The sequence below is a fragment of the Carya illinoinensis genome, chromosome 15 (assembly GCF_018687715.1).
Source record: "Carya illinoinensis cultivar Pawnee chromosome 15, C.illinoinensisPawnee_v1, whole genome shotgun sequence".
NCBI classification, from domain to species: Eukaryota; Viridiplantae; Streptophyta; class Magnoliopsida; order Fagales; family Juglandaceae; genus Carya; species Carya illinoinensis.
Genome location: NC_056766.1, coordinates 31,672,072 through 31,681,556, shown reverse-complemented (window position 1 = coordinate 31,681,556; position 9,485 = coordinate 31,672,072). Strand labels below are relative to the sequence as shown.

The 9,485-nt window shown below is 36.2% G+C and overlaps 1 long non-coding RNA gene across 1 annotated transcript in view; it reads right to left on the bottom strand.

The window, feature by feature from the left end:
* The window catches only part of LOC122296392, a 103,566-nt gene that overhangs the window by 44,192 nt on the left and 49,889 nt on the right, over positions 1–9,485 (bottom strand). The gene's annotated exons all lie outside the window — the stretch shown is intronic.

Sequence of the window (9,485 nt, the reverse complement as noted above, 5' to 3'; positions counted from 1 at the left end):
AGCTTTAACAGTGCTAGGTTCTTATCTGAAATGTCAAAATATACATTAATAGAGAAGTGCATTGGATAAGTATAAAAGCTTTCCCAATGAAAATATTCAAAAAATACTCCTAGTAAGTTATATATGAAGGATTGGATCATACTTAGAAGGAAATGTTCCTTGATATTACATTTTCCTTTTTAAGGAGATCATTTGCCTAATGTCAAGAAAATATTTTATAATTGTGGTTTTTGTCCTGTTCATAGTATCAAGAGGCTTATAGACAAGTGTCTTATTACTATTGAAGGCCTTAATGAATATGTTTAGATGCATGACTTGCTACAAGATATGAGTAGAGAAATTGTTCAACTAGAATCACCCAAAAAACCTAGCAAACTTGGCAGACTATAGTTTCGTGAGGATATCCGTGAAGTGTTAGAAGAAAGTATAGTAAGAGTAAAAAAAATCTTTGGTTCTACATTTATTTTGTTTCCTAAAAGTGAAATCTAGTGTCTATTGTCTCCTGTATAACCTAGCGTTTGTTTAATGAAAATTAAAAGAGTGTACATAAGTTGGGAAAGAAAAGATAGTTTTTACGTTTGAATATTTAGTGTTGCAAATTTTAGTAATCGATAAATACTAGTTATTTTTAAAATATCAAAAATAAAAATAGCATGTAAAGATAAGGATGGAGGTTTTTTTCTTGAAATAATATACCGTCAACTATAAAATTATTAACTTTAGCAAGTTGTGATTTGTGAACAACTTTATTTACTAATTTTGCTGAAAGTCTTATTCATTCTCTTATATCAAGGCCAAACAAAATAAGCTTGCATCCAAAAGCATTTGCACATATGAAAAGACTTAAGAGTGTATATAAATCATAATGCACAATTTTCTTAGACTCAATTATCTTTTCGACATGGGACCTCCAGCTAGTGAGAGAAGCTCCTCCTTCTCTCTAAAAGAAAAAAGGAGAAAACCGTTCCGGGGGGGGAGCCGTAGCTCCTCCTCCCTCCAAATCTCTTTGTTTGTCTTCTGTTAGTTTTCAGTTTCATCAATAAGCGTCGATTAGCGGTGATCATGGTGGCCTGAAAGTCCTCAGTCAAGGACATCGGAGCCGTCTAATTTTTTCTCTCATTCGGACGTGATGAAGGCTTATTATACGATGGAGGTGGAAGGCTTTGACGTCGTTGGGATACAGATGGAATCTTCTACCAGTTTTTACGTCGTTGGAGCTGTCTACTATTTTTACTTCATTCGGACGTGATGAAGACGTCTTTACACGAGGTTGTGGAGGGCTCGGAGTCGGTGCTTGGCTGTGAATGCGTTTTCGATTCAAAGAGGAACCATCATGGATAACCACGTAGCTGAGCGTGGTGGCAAAGGGGAGGGTCTCAGTGTGAGTAGAGCCATGGTTTTATGTGCTCAGCAGCTACGGTATGCATGTTGTTTAAGGGTGTTACCGCGGGGTTCAAGTGGCTCTGTTTTATCCATGGAAAACAGAGGTGTTTTTTCGGGAGGCACGCTGGATTACATGGGAGTTTCATGGAGCTTTCTGGGGTGAAGCCATGCGATACTCATGGTGGAGATCCTCGTGGAAGGTGGTCGGAATGGGGGTGGCGCAATTGGTTTTCGTTTGATGCTTTTCAGTGTTTATTTGTTTAGTTTTTCTGTTTTCTATTCTGTGTTCTTTTCTAGGCTTTTTTCTGTCGTTTAGATTTGGTTTTGCTAGTACTGTTTAGCTTTTATTTCATAGTTCTGGAAATAAGGTCCTCGACGACAGTGGGTAGAGGGGAGAAGTTCCATCCACCGCGGCGTCCAGGGTGGCTAAACTTGCTGCCGTAGCGTTTTCAGCTTGCTAATGAGCTGCTCAAGCTCGTACATACGGAGCTGCTCAAGCTTGCTGTATGTAGCCTGTAAGTAGTTGCCCAGAGGATTGGTGTACGAAGCTGCTGTACGTTGCTGTGCAAAACGGTTGACAGTGGGGCGAAACGTGTTTTTGCTCAGAGAATGGGCAGATGCGCTGTTGGGGCATAAGGGTGTCATGTGCTGTAGTGGCGTAGGGGTACGTACAGTGTAGTGGATGAAAAGCCAACGTTGTGGGGGCCATTAGTGTTTTTACCCGAGTGAGGTAATGAGCTGCTTGATCGGACACAATCCAGGGTAAGAGTTGATCGAGAGTGACGGGCGATGTTATGGCTGGTGATCGTATAATCGGTCTCTATAGCAGAGGCTGTTTGTCCATGCGTGAGCTGGGTGCTCGTGCCGTTCTGGGCTCGTGCAGCTGATGCCTGCGGTAGGTGTGCTGTCGGGGTTCAGGCCGGTGCTTGGGGTTTTGTTTTTTTTATGGTTTGTTTTGCATTGTAGTTTGATATTTAGTTTAATATTGTGGAATTGGGCTATTGGACTTGGGGTCCATGGTGTCAGCGTGCTGTACTCCATCTCCCTGGGAGGATGGAGGGGGTCTTTCCTCTCTGTTAATACAGAGCGCTATCTTATCTCGATTAGGAGAGGTTCAGAAGTTAAGACAATGTCTGCTACTATGTATGCGGGGATGCTTCAGAGCAGATGCGTAGGTTGGCTTATAGTCTGGTTAATCCTGTATTGATAAGTCACACTTGTAACTTCGGTTTATTGAATGAATTCAATGATCTACTTTCAAAAAAATTATCTTTTCGACAAGTTAAGAGTATTTGATTGATCAGATTTTGTCATGTAATTTCCAAGGGAAAAAACTCATTGTGTTTAGAATGCATCATAGCTTCGTCAAGGAGTTAGGGCATAGATTCAAGGGTACGTACAATTATAATTTATCAACGACTTTCTTTAAATTATGTAGTAAACTCCATTCAAGTTTTTTTCTTTTTTCTTTTGTTCTTTTACAGAATTTAACGACTATGACTTTCCATGATTGTAAATTCGTAAAAAAAATTTAGAATCTTTCAAGCACCTCAAATTTGAAGGATTTGATTGTCGAATATTGTAGAAGACTAGTTGAGGTCCATGATTCCATTGGATCCCTGGAAAATATTTCTGATTTGAGTTTTGAGAGATGCTCCAAACTCCAAATTCTTCTAAAAAGTCTCAAGTTGAGATCTTTACTTCAACTTAGACTTCACAATTGCTCAAGCTTTCGTAATTTTCCTAAAATTGAGTGTAAAATGGAATCTTTTAGTAGATTGGATCTAGGTGGCTCTGCAATAGAAGAACTATCTTTATCCATCAAGAACCTTGTTATGACCCTTACGAAGATGAAGAATGGAGGCCAGGTAAGAGATGGAGACTTGCTATCGTGAGGAAGAAGATATGTTCGAAGGAGGAGGTTCTATGAACTGATGGAAGAGGTTGTAAAGTGAAGGGAACTCGATATGCACCATTTGAACTTGAAGAAATAATGGGACTCAACGCACCATTTAGTCCACATGGAGCATACTGTTTTGTTTAAAGAAGTTTACGTTATTTGCTTGTAGTCTGGCATTTTTCTTACTGTCAATAGTTAGTTATTTCCATCTTTACGTGTTATTTTGTGAGTGGGTGGGTTGTTATTCCAGGGGAGACTATGAGAGAGGGAGCAGGAAGTGGAAAGGTATTCTGTAAAAGCTTGGTCTGATGTATGGAGGTTGGATGCCCTCGAAGGTTTCCCTTATCACATACGTATGAGTATGAGTCTATGGCAACTTCGATCAAACACCTTCCCTACGTGATTTTATTCCATTTCTGAAGCATTTCCTTACATTTCTCTGGTTTCCTTATTACAAGGCTGCAACTCCATTCAACATCACAACAGAAACAAAAGAAGATCCATTCCATTCATTCATTAAACACAGCATTCATTCATTGCATTTTTCACATTACAACAATTTCCCAACCAGGTCCATAACAAACCTCGTTCGACTTGAGTTTTTAAATCTATATGACTACAAAAGCATTATGCTTCTCCCAATTGCTTGCATTCAGTAGCAACATTTATTTGAGTTTTGTATTGGTGGTTGTACAAATATTACACAGAAGATGAGGGATGATGGACAATCCCTTCTGCTTATTGAGTCTACAACAATGGAAGAAAAGATGGCATCAAGTGAAGAACAACTCCATGAACTGGAGCCTCCAATGAATTCAAGCAATAGGGAGCACCTGGCATTTCAGGTGTTGAATCTTCAAATTAGTTGTTCCCAATCAGAATCAGATTTTTTTTCCAGTATCAAGTTTCTTTACCATCTTTACTTACGTGTCCACTAAGCATTGGATCTATCGAGAAATGAAATAATTAGCCTTCCCATAAGCATCAAAGGATTCATTGGACTAACTAGACTTGTGGTGCGCGGTTGTCAGAAACTTGTAGAAAGACCAGAGCTACGTAAATGTTCAAGAATGCAATTCATTATAAAGATTTGCAGAAATATAAAAAATACTGCAATTGAATGAAAGCCACATCAGATTGTTACAAAGTATTGAATTGTCCGATTGTGACAAAATGCATGTGAATATATGGAATGATAAAGTGCAAAATCCTTTATTGTGGAAGGTAAGAAGTGCAGCGGAATAACTATGCCTTCCAACTGAATGAAACTTGTTCTAAAACAACACCATCTCTTTCTTTATTTCAATATATCAATGCCCCATTCATAACAATAGCGGAGGTCAATATATAACATTGGAAACTATTGACCTTAATAAGGAAAGCTTTCTTCTTATGGAATATAGATAAATAAAAAAGGAAATAGTAATGATGAAGGATGTCTTGCTAGCGTCGTGCTGGATCTTCCACCACTTCAAATATTAAGGAAACAATTGTCATGGTTAGCTATCCCTGAATTGTGACAAAGCCCAGAATGAAGTTGCTTGATTTGTTAACCATGATTTCTGTTGCCATACTCAAACCAAAGAGCTTGGGAAGCGGGACCAGGAGGTCTAAGGTATGTTTCGCGGCCGAGTATAAACAGTTTCAAATGGAATTTTCTCAATTGATTAATTGTGCATGTTGTCGAAGGCAAACTCTACATTTGGGAGGTTAAAGTCCCACTATGTTGGTTCGTCCCCTGAGATCTGAGATGCACCAAATCATGTTGCCTAATATGTGGTTGGTCACTTCTATTGGACCATCTATTTGGGGGGCGCAAGTGCTACTGTATTTGAGGGATGTGTCGAACATTTTCCATAAGAGTGATCCAAAAATCAGAGGTGATCATGTTAGGAATTCCATGGAGACGGATGACTTCCTTGAAGAAGAGATGGGTTATGTTTGAAGCATATGATATCTTCCGACAAGGCATAAATGTACCATCTTAAAAAATGAATCAACGACCACGAAGACAGAATCCACATCGCTTGGAGTACATCTGGGACTCAATACAAAATTCATACTCAAATCTTCCCAGATGTTCTCCAATATTGGTAATTATGATAGGTCTTACCACCATGTTTGTAATTGGCAAAAACTCCAAATTAAAAATCGCTGGATCATATCTTCAAATGACTTTATTAGTGTGGAGAGATCGAAACGTGTTGAATTAGTAGGTACTCGGCGTGATAAATCTTCAATCCTCCTACGTTGAAAACTTCCAATTTAAGTCTAAAGTTCATACGGACAATTAATTAGTGGGTATCAGGTTCTGACCTTTGTTTTATGCAGAATGACTTTAGTTTATAACCATGTAAATGGTTGCACGTTGGCTGACCGGCATACTTGCAATGCATGTTTGTGCTAGAAGAAGATCAAACAAGTTTAGGTATTGTCAAAGAACATTCTGGGAAATACATAAGAAGCTCTTGTCCTTACTGTGTATTTACTATCCTTGAAACCTCTTAACTATCTTTTTGATGAAGTTAGCTACATTCATCTCTATCGATGAAAAAGATTAAAAAGAAAACATTAAATGAGTTTGACTTGCTTACTTTAAAAGACATATATACAAAAATGTTCTGGGCACAATTTTATTATCATGTAAAAAATGACATCTTGGTAGGATATGGGGCAAGTTTAATCATGTATTCGTCATTCTTAATTCGATGGTTTCTTTAATCTTGTTATATATATATATATATATTAAATAGTACTTGAACCCCAACATTTAGAAGTAGAGTCCACGTGATATCATGTCTATCGCTTTTTGAATGGTAAAAAGTGTTTGTATAAAAAAATTGTAGGAGATCTTAATTTTCCTAATGAAAGATTTTAGTAAACACAGGAAAATAAAGTACACATACGTTTTACTTTGTAGCTTCTATTTAAAATTATTGTCAAGAATGTGCCACTTGACCAATTGGAAATATATGCTATTTCTTTGGGTACAAATTCAGTTTTTCGTAATTTATATTTGAAACTTCAAAAAGGGTCATGATATATAGTTTGAATGTGAAAAGTGCAATTAGGAAAATAATAACTAATATGAACAGAAGTTTTATGATCAGAGAGCTTTTGCAACTTGCGCATAAAATTGATTAAGGTATTTGATAGTTAAGAAATGATGTTCTAAATTAGATTACTTTATTCAAAAGTTGTAAAAAGATGTCTTAAACCACCTACCAACTTTGACTAAAGTCTCGTTTGGTTAAATAGATAAATGAAATGAGATAAAAAATATATAAATAGTATTGAGATAGTTTGTAAATAGTAATAAAATAGTTTGAGTTAAGATATTTTATAAGGTTTTGAGAAATCAAAGAGAAAAATTTAAATAAGAGAAAAAGTTGAATAAAAATATTATAAAGTTAAAATATTGTTAGAATATAATTTTTTAATGTTACTTTTGTTTTGGGATTTGAAAACAATGAATTATTTTTTGTATTTCATTTGGAAGTTTGGTGAAGTTATAATGATTAGATGAAAATTAAAAATTTAAAAATTTGAAATTAAAAAGTGTTTATTTTTTAATAGTATTTAGATGTTGAGATGAAATGATATTTTAAATAAATAAAACTAAATTGGTAGGAAGTAAGTGAATATGTGTGTCAAATTATATATATATGTATATAGTAGTTGGGTGACGACAACTAATTAAATGCTACTACCTTAAAGGAAGAACAAGAAAGAAGAAATTGCAGACTTTGTTCAACCAGATTGAATATTGCTTTATAATTATAAACAGTAAATTGAAGAATGACAGTTTTCCTCCAAACTGGCTTATAATTAGAAAGATTATTGGTGTTAACGACGTGTTTCATGCGTCTTTGGACCGGATCGTTGGCGATTATGGTTTTCAACCTATTCCTGCACACACGAAACAACTCACGGGTCCAGCAACTATGGGGGTTGCCGAATGGAGCCTTTGATACTCAAGTTAGCTAAGAGTTAACGAGAAGATGGAGTTATCTTAGAGTTCAAGACCCCCCCCTTCATTGGCGTCTAGAGGGCTGCCTTTATAACTGTGTCCGAGGTCAGTGACCTATACCCTGCGCTGAGCAAGGGGACGCCCCTTAGCATAACTCATTTAATGCGATGTGACTTTCTGGTGTGGACAATTAATGCAGCGTGGCCAGACAAAGCCAAAGTGTAAAGTCCCATTGAGATAGCATGCTCTCTCTTCTCTATCTGAAAAGAAGGGGGGAGAAGGTCCTATGCTTTCCAGGTTGAGGCTAGCTCAACCTGACACCCATGCCCATTCTTGGGTGGGCCCGACTGCTTCTTGGGTGGGCCATCAAGAGGTCAAGTGGGTTTCAGCCTAGTTCCGGATAGGGTATCACTATCCATTGGGCTAGGATCGTGCCTTTGGGAAAAATCCACCCAATGGTTCCTACCGAAAGGATTTGGTGGGAATTCCTACAGACTCGTTCTCTCGCTCTTGATATAAATGATAGAGAGACAGAGAGAGATAGAGAGAGGAAGAAAGAGAGAAACAAATGGGGGTGCTAGGAATAGGAGATTGGGCTGTTAGGCGACAGAGGAAATGGGTTTAGAGGTTGACAAAGTCTTTATTTGCATGAGATGTACATGTATGTATTGGATGTGAACTATATATCTGGCTGACCTTCAAGTTGGAAAGAAATCCGGCCTTGAGAATCAATTGAATTTTTGCTTTCCTGCTAAGAGAGAAGCGATCCCAGTTATGGTACAGAAAGTATGCAAGAGCTTTTGTTGCAAACAGATAAGCTGTAGCTAGCAAGAGCAAGATGAATAACCATGGCCATCAACTTTTACAGCACTCAAATATAGGTCTTGATTAAATTTTCTATTTCTTTTCTTGGAAAATATTGGACTTCATACATAAAATTTATTCACTAATTTGGAAGGCCTTCTAGGCAACTCATCATGAATTTATTTTTTGAAATAGAAGGGGAAAAAAAATAGAAGGGAAAAGTAAGTTGGAATTCTTGTTTATTTAAACACTTAAATGTTAGGTCTCTCCCAATGCTAGATGAAATTGTAAATATCATGAAAAAATAAATATACAAATTGATATGACTTTATACGATACGTTAGATCTACTTTATAATAAAAATATTTATAACTTACCATATCAAATCACATTAATTTACGATTTTACTTTTATGGAATTACTTTGTAGTTAAAGCATTTTTCTAAAGATTAATTCAGGATCATATTTTTTTAAAAGAACATTAATTCATGTTAACTTTGTGCAAGACCCTTTAATTGTGGAGTATTTACAAACTTGACATTAGAATGCACTTGTTTGTACAAATCACCAATTAGTAACCGATTACTCGTAAGGAATTAAAAAATTGGACTCTTTATTATTTTATTTTTTTTGTCAATCAGGCAAGAACAGATTACTATATTAGAAAGCTTAAATACAAATCGCCAATTACTTACTAATTACTCATATCTTGTTATAATTATAACGTATTTAGCAAGCATTAATAACTACCGATTAATCCATTGTACACATTTTCTAACAAAACAAGAATAAGATAAATAATTTTATAAAAAAATAATAAATATGTAGGATTTTCTAGAGGAAAAGTGATAAATAAAACTCCACAGCACTACAAGAAAAAGGGCATTGGTTGCTAATAGTCTTTTCGTTGCTATAAATTGGTCGCAAAAGGTTATTTTTCTTGTAGTGCCGGCTGCATTTAAATCCTATCTGACAGATCTTCAAAGGCAAAATCCATTTAACCATCTAGGCTCTTACATGTCTGTGTTTATGGTATTGACTAAGTCTAGATCATTTGTGTGGTAAACGATAAGAAATTCAATCTTTTCGGAATTAAACAATATTGTGACACAAATTTTGCACATCCTACATCAACAAGACATAGGCCATCATGGAGGGGGTGCTGAGGGAACAATGGCATGTCTGCAATTGGCATCCATTACATGTAGCAATGCATCCTTATCTGAACAAGTGTAAAGAACTTATTTTCATTATAATTGAAAAAATGTTCTAACAAGGAAAAATAGCTCATACTCTTTTATTTTATTTAGATTTTGCACCTACTCAAATAAAAGAAAAACGTTGAATACAGTCGGTATTAACAAATGGCACACAATCGGCTCAGAGAGCTGTTGAGGTGGCAGGTTCCTTTAATGAAATGGTGTCGTT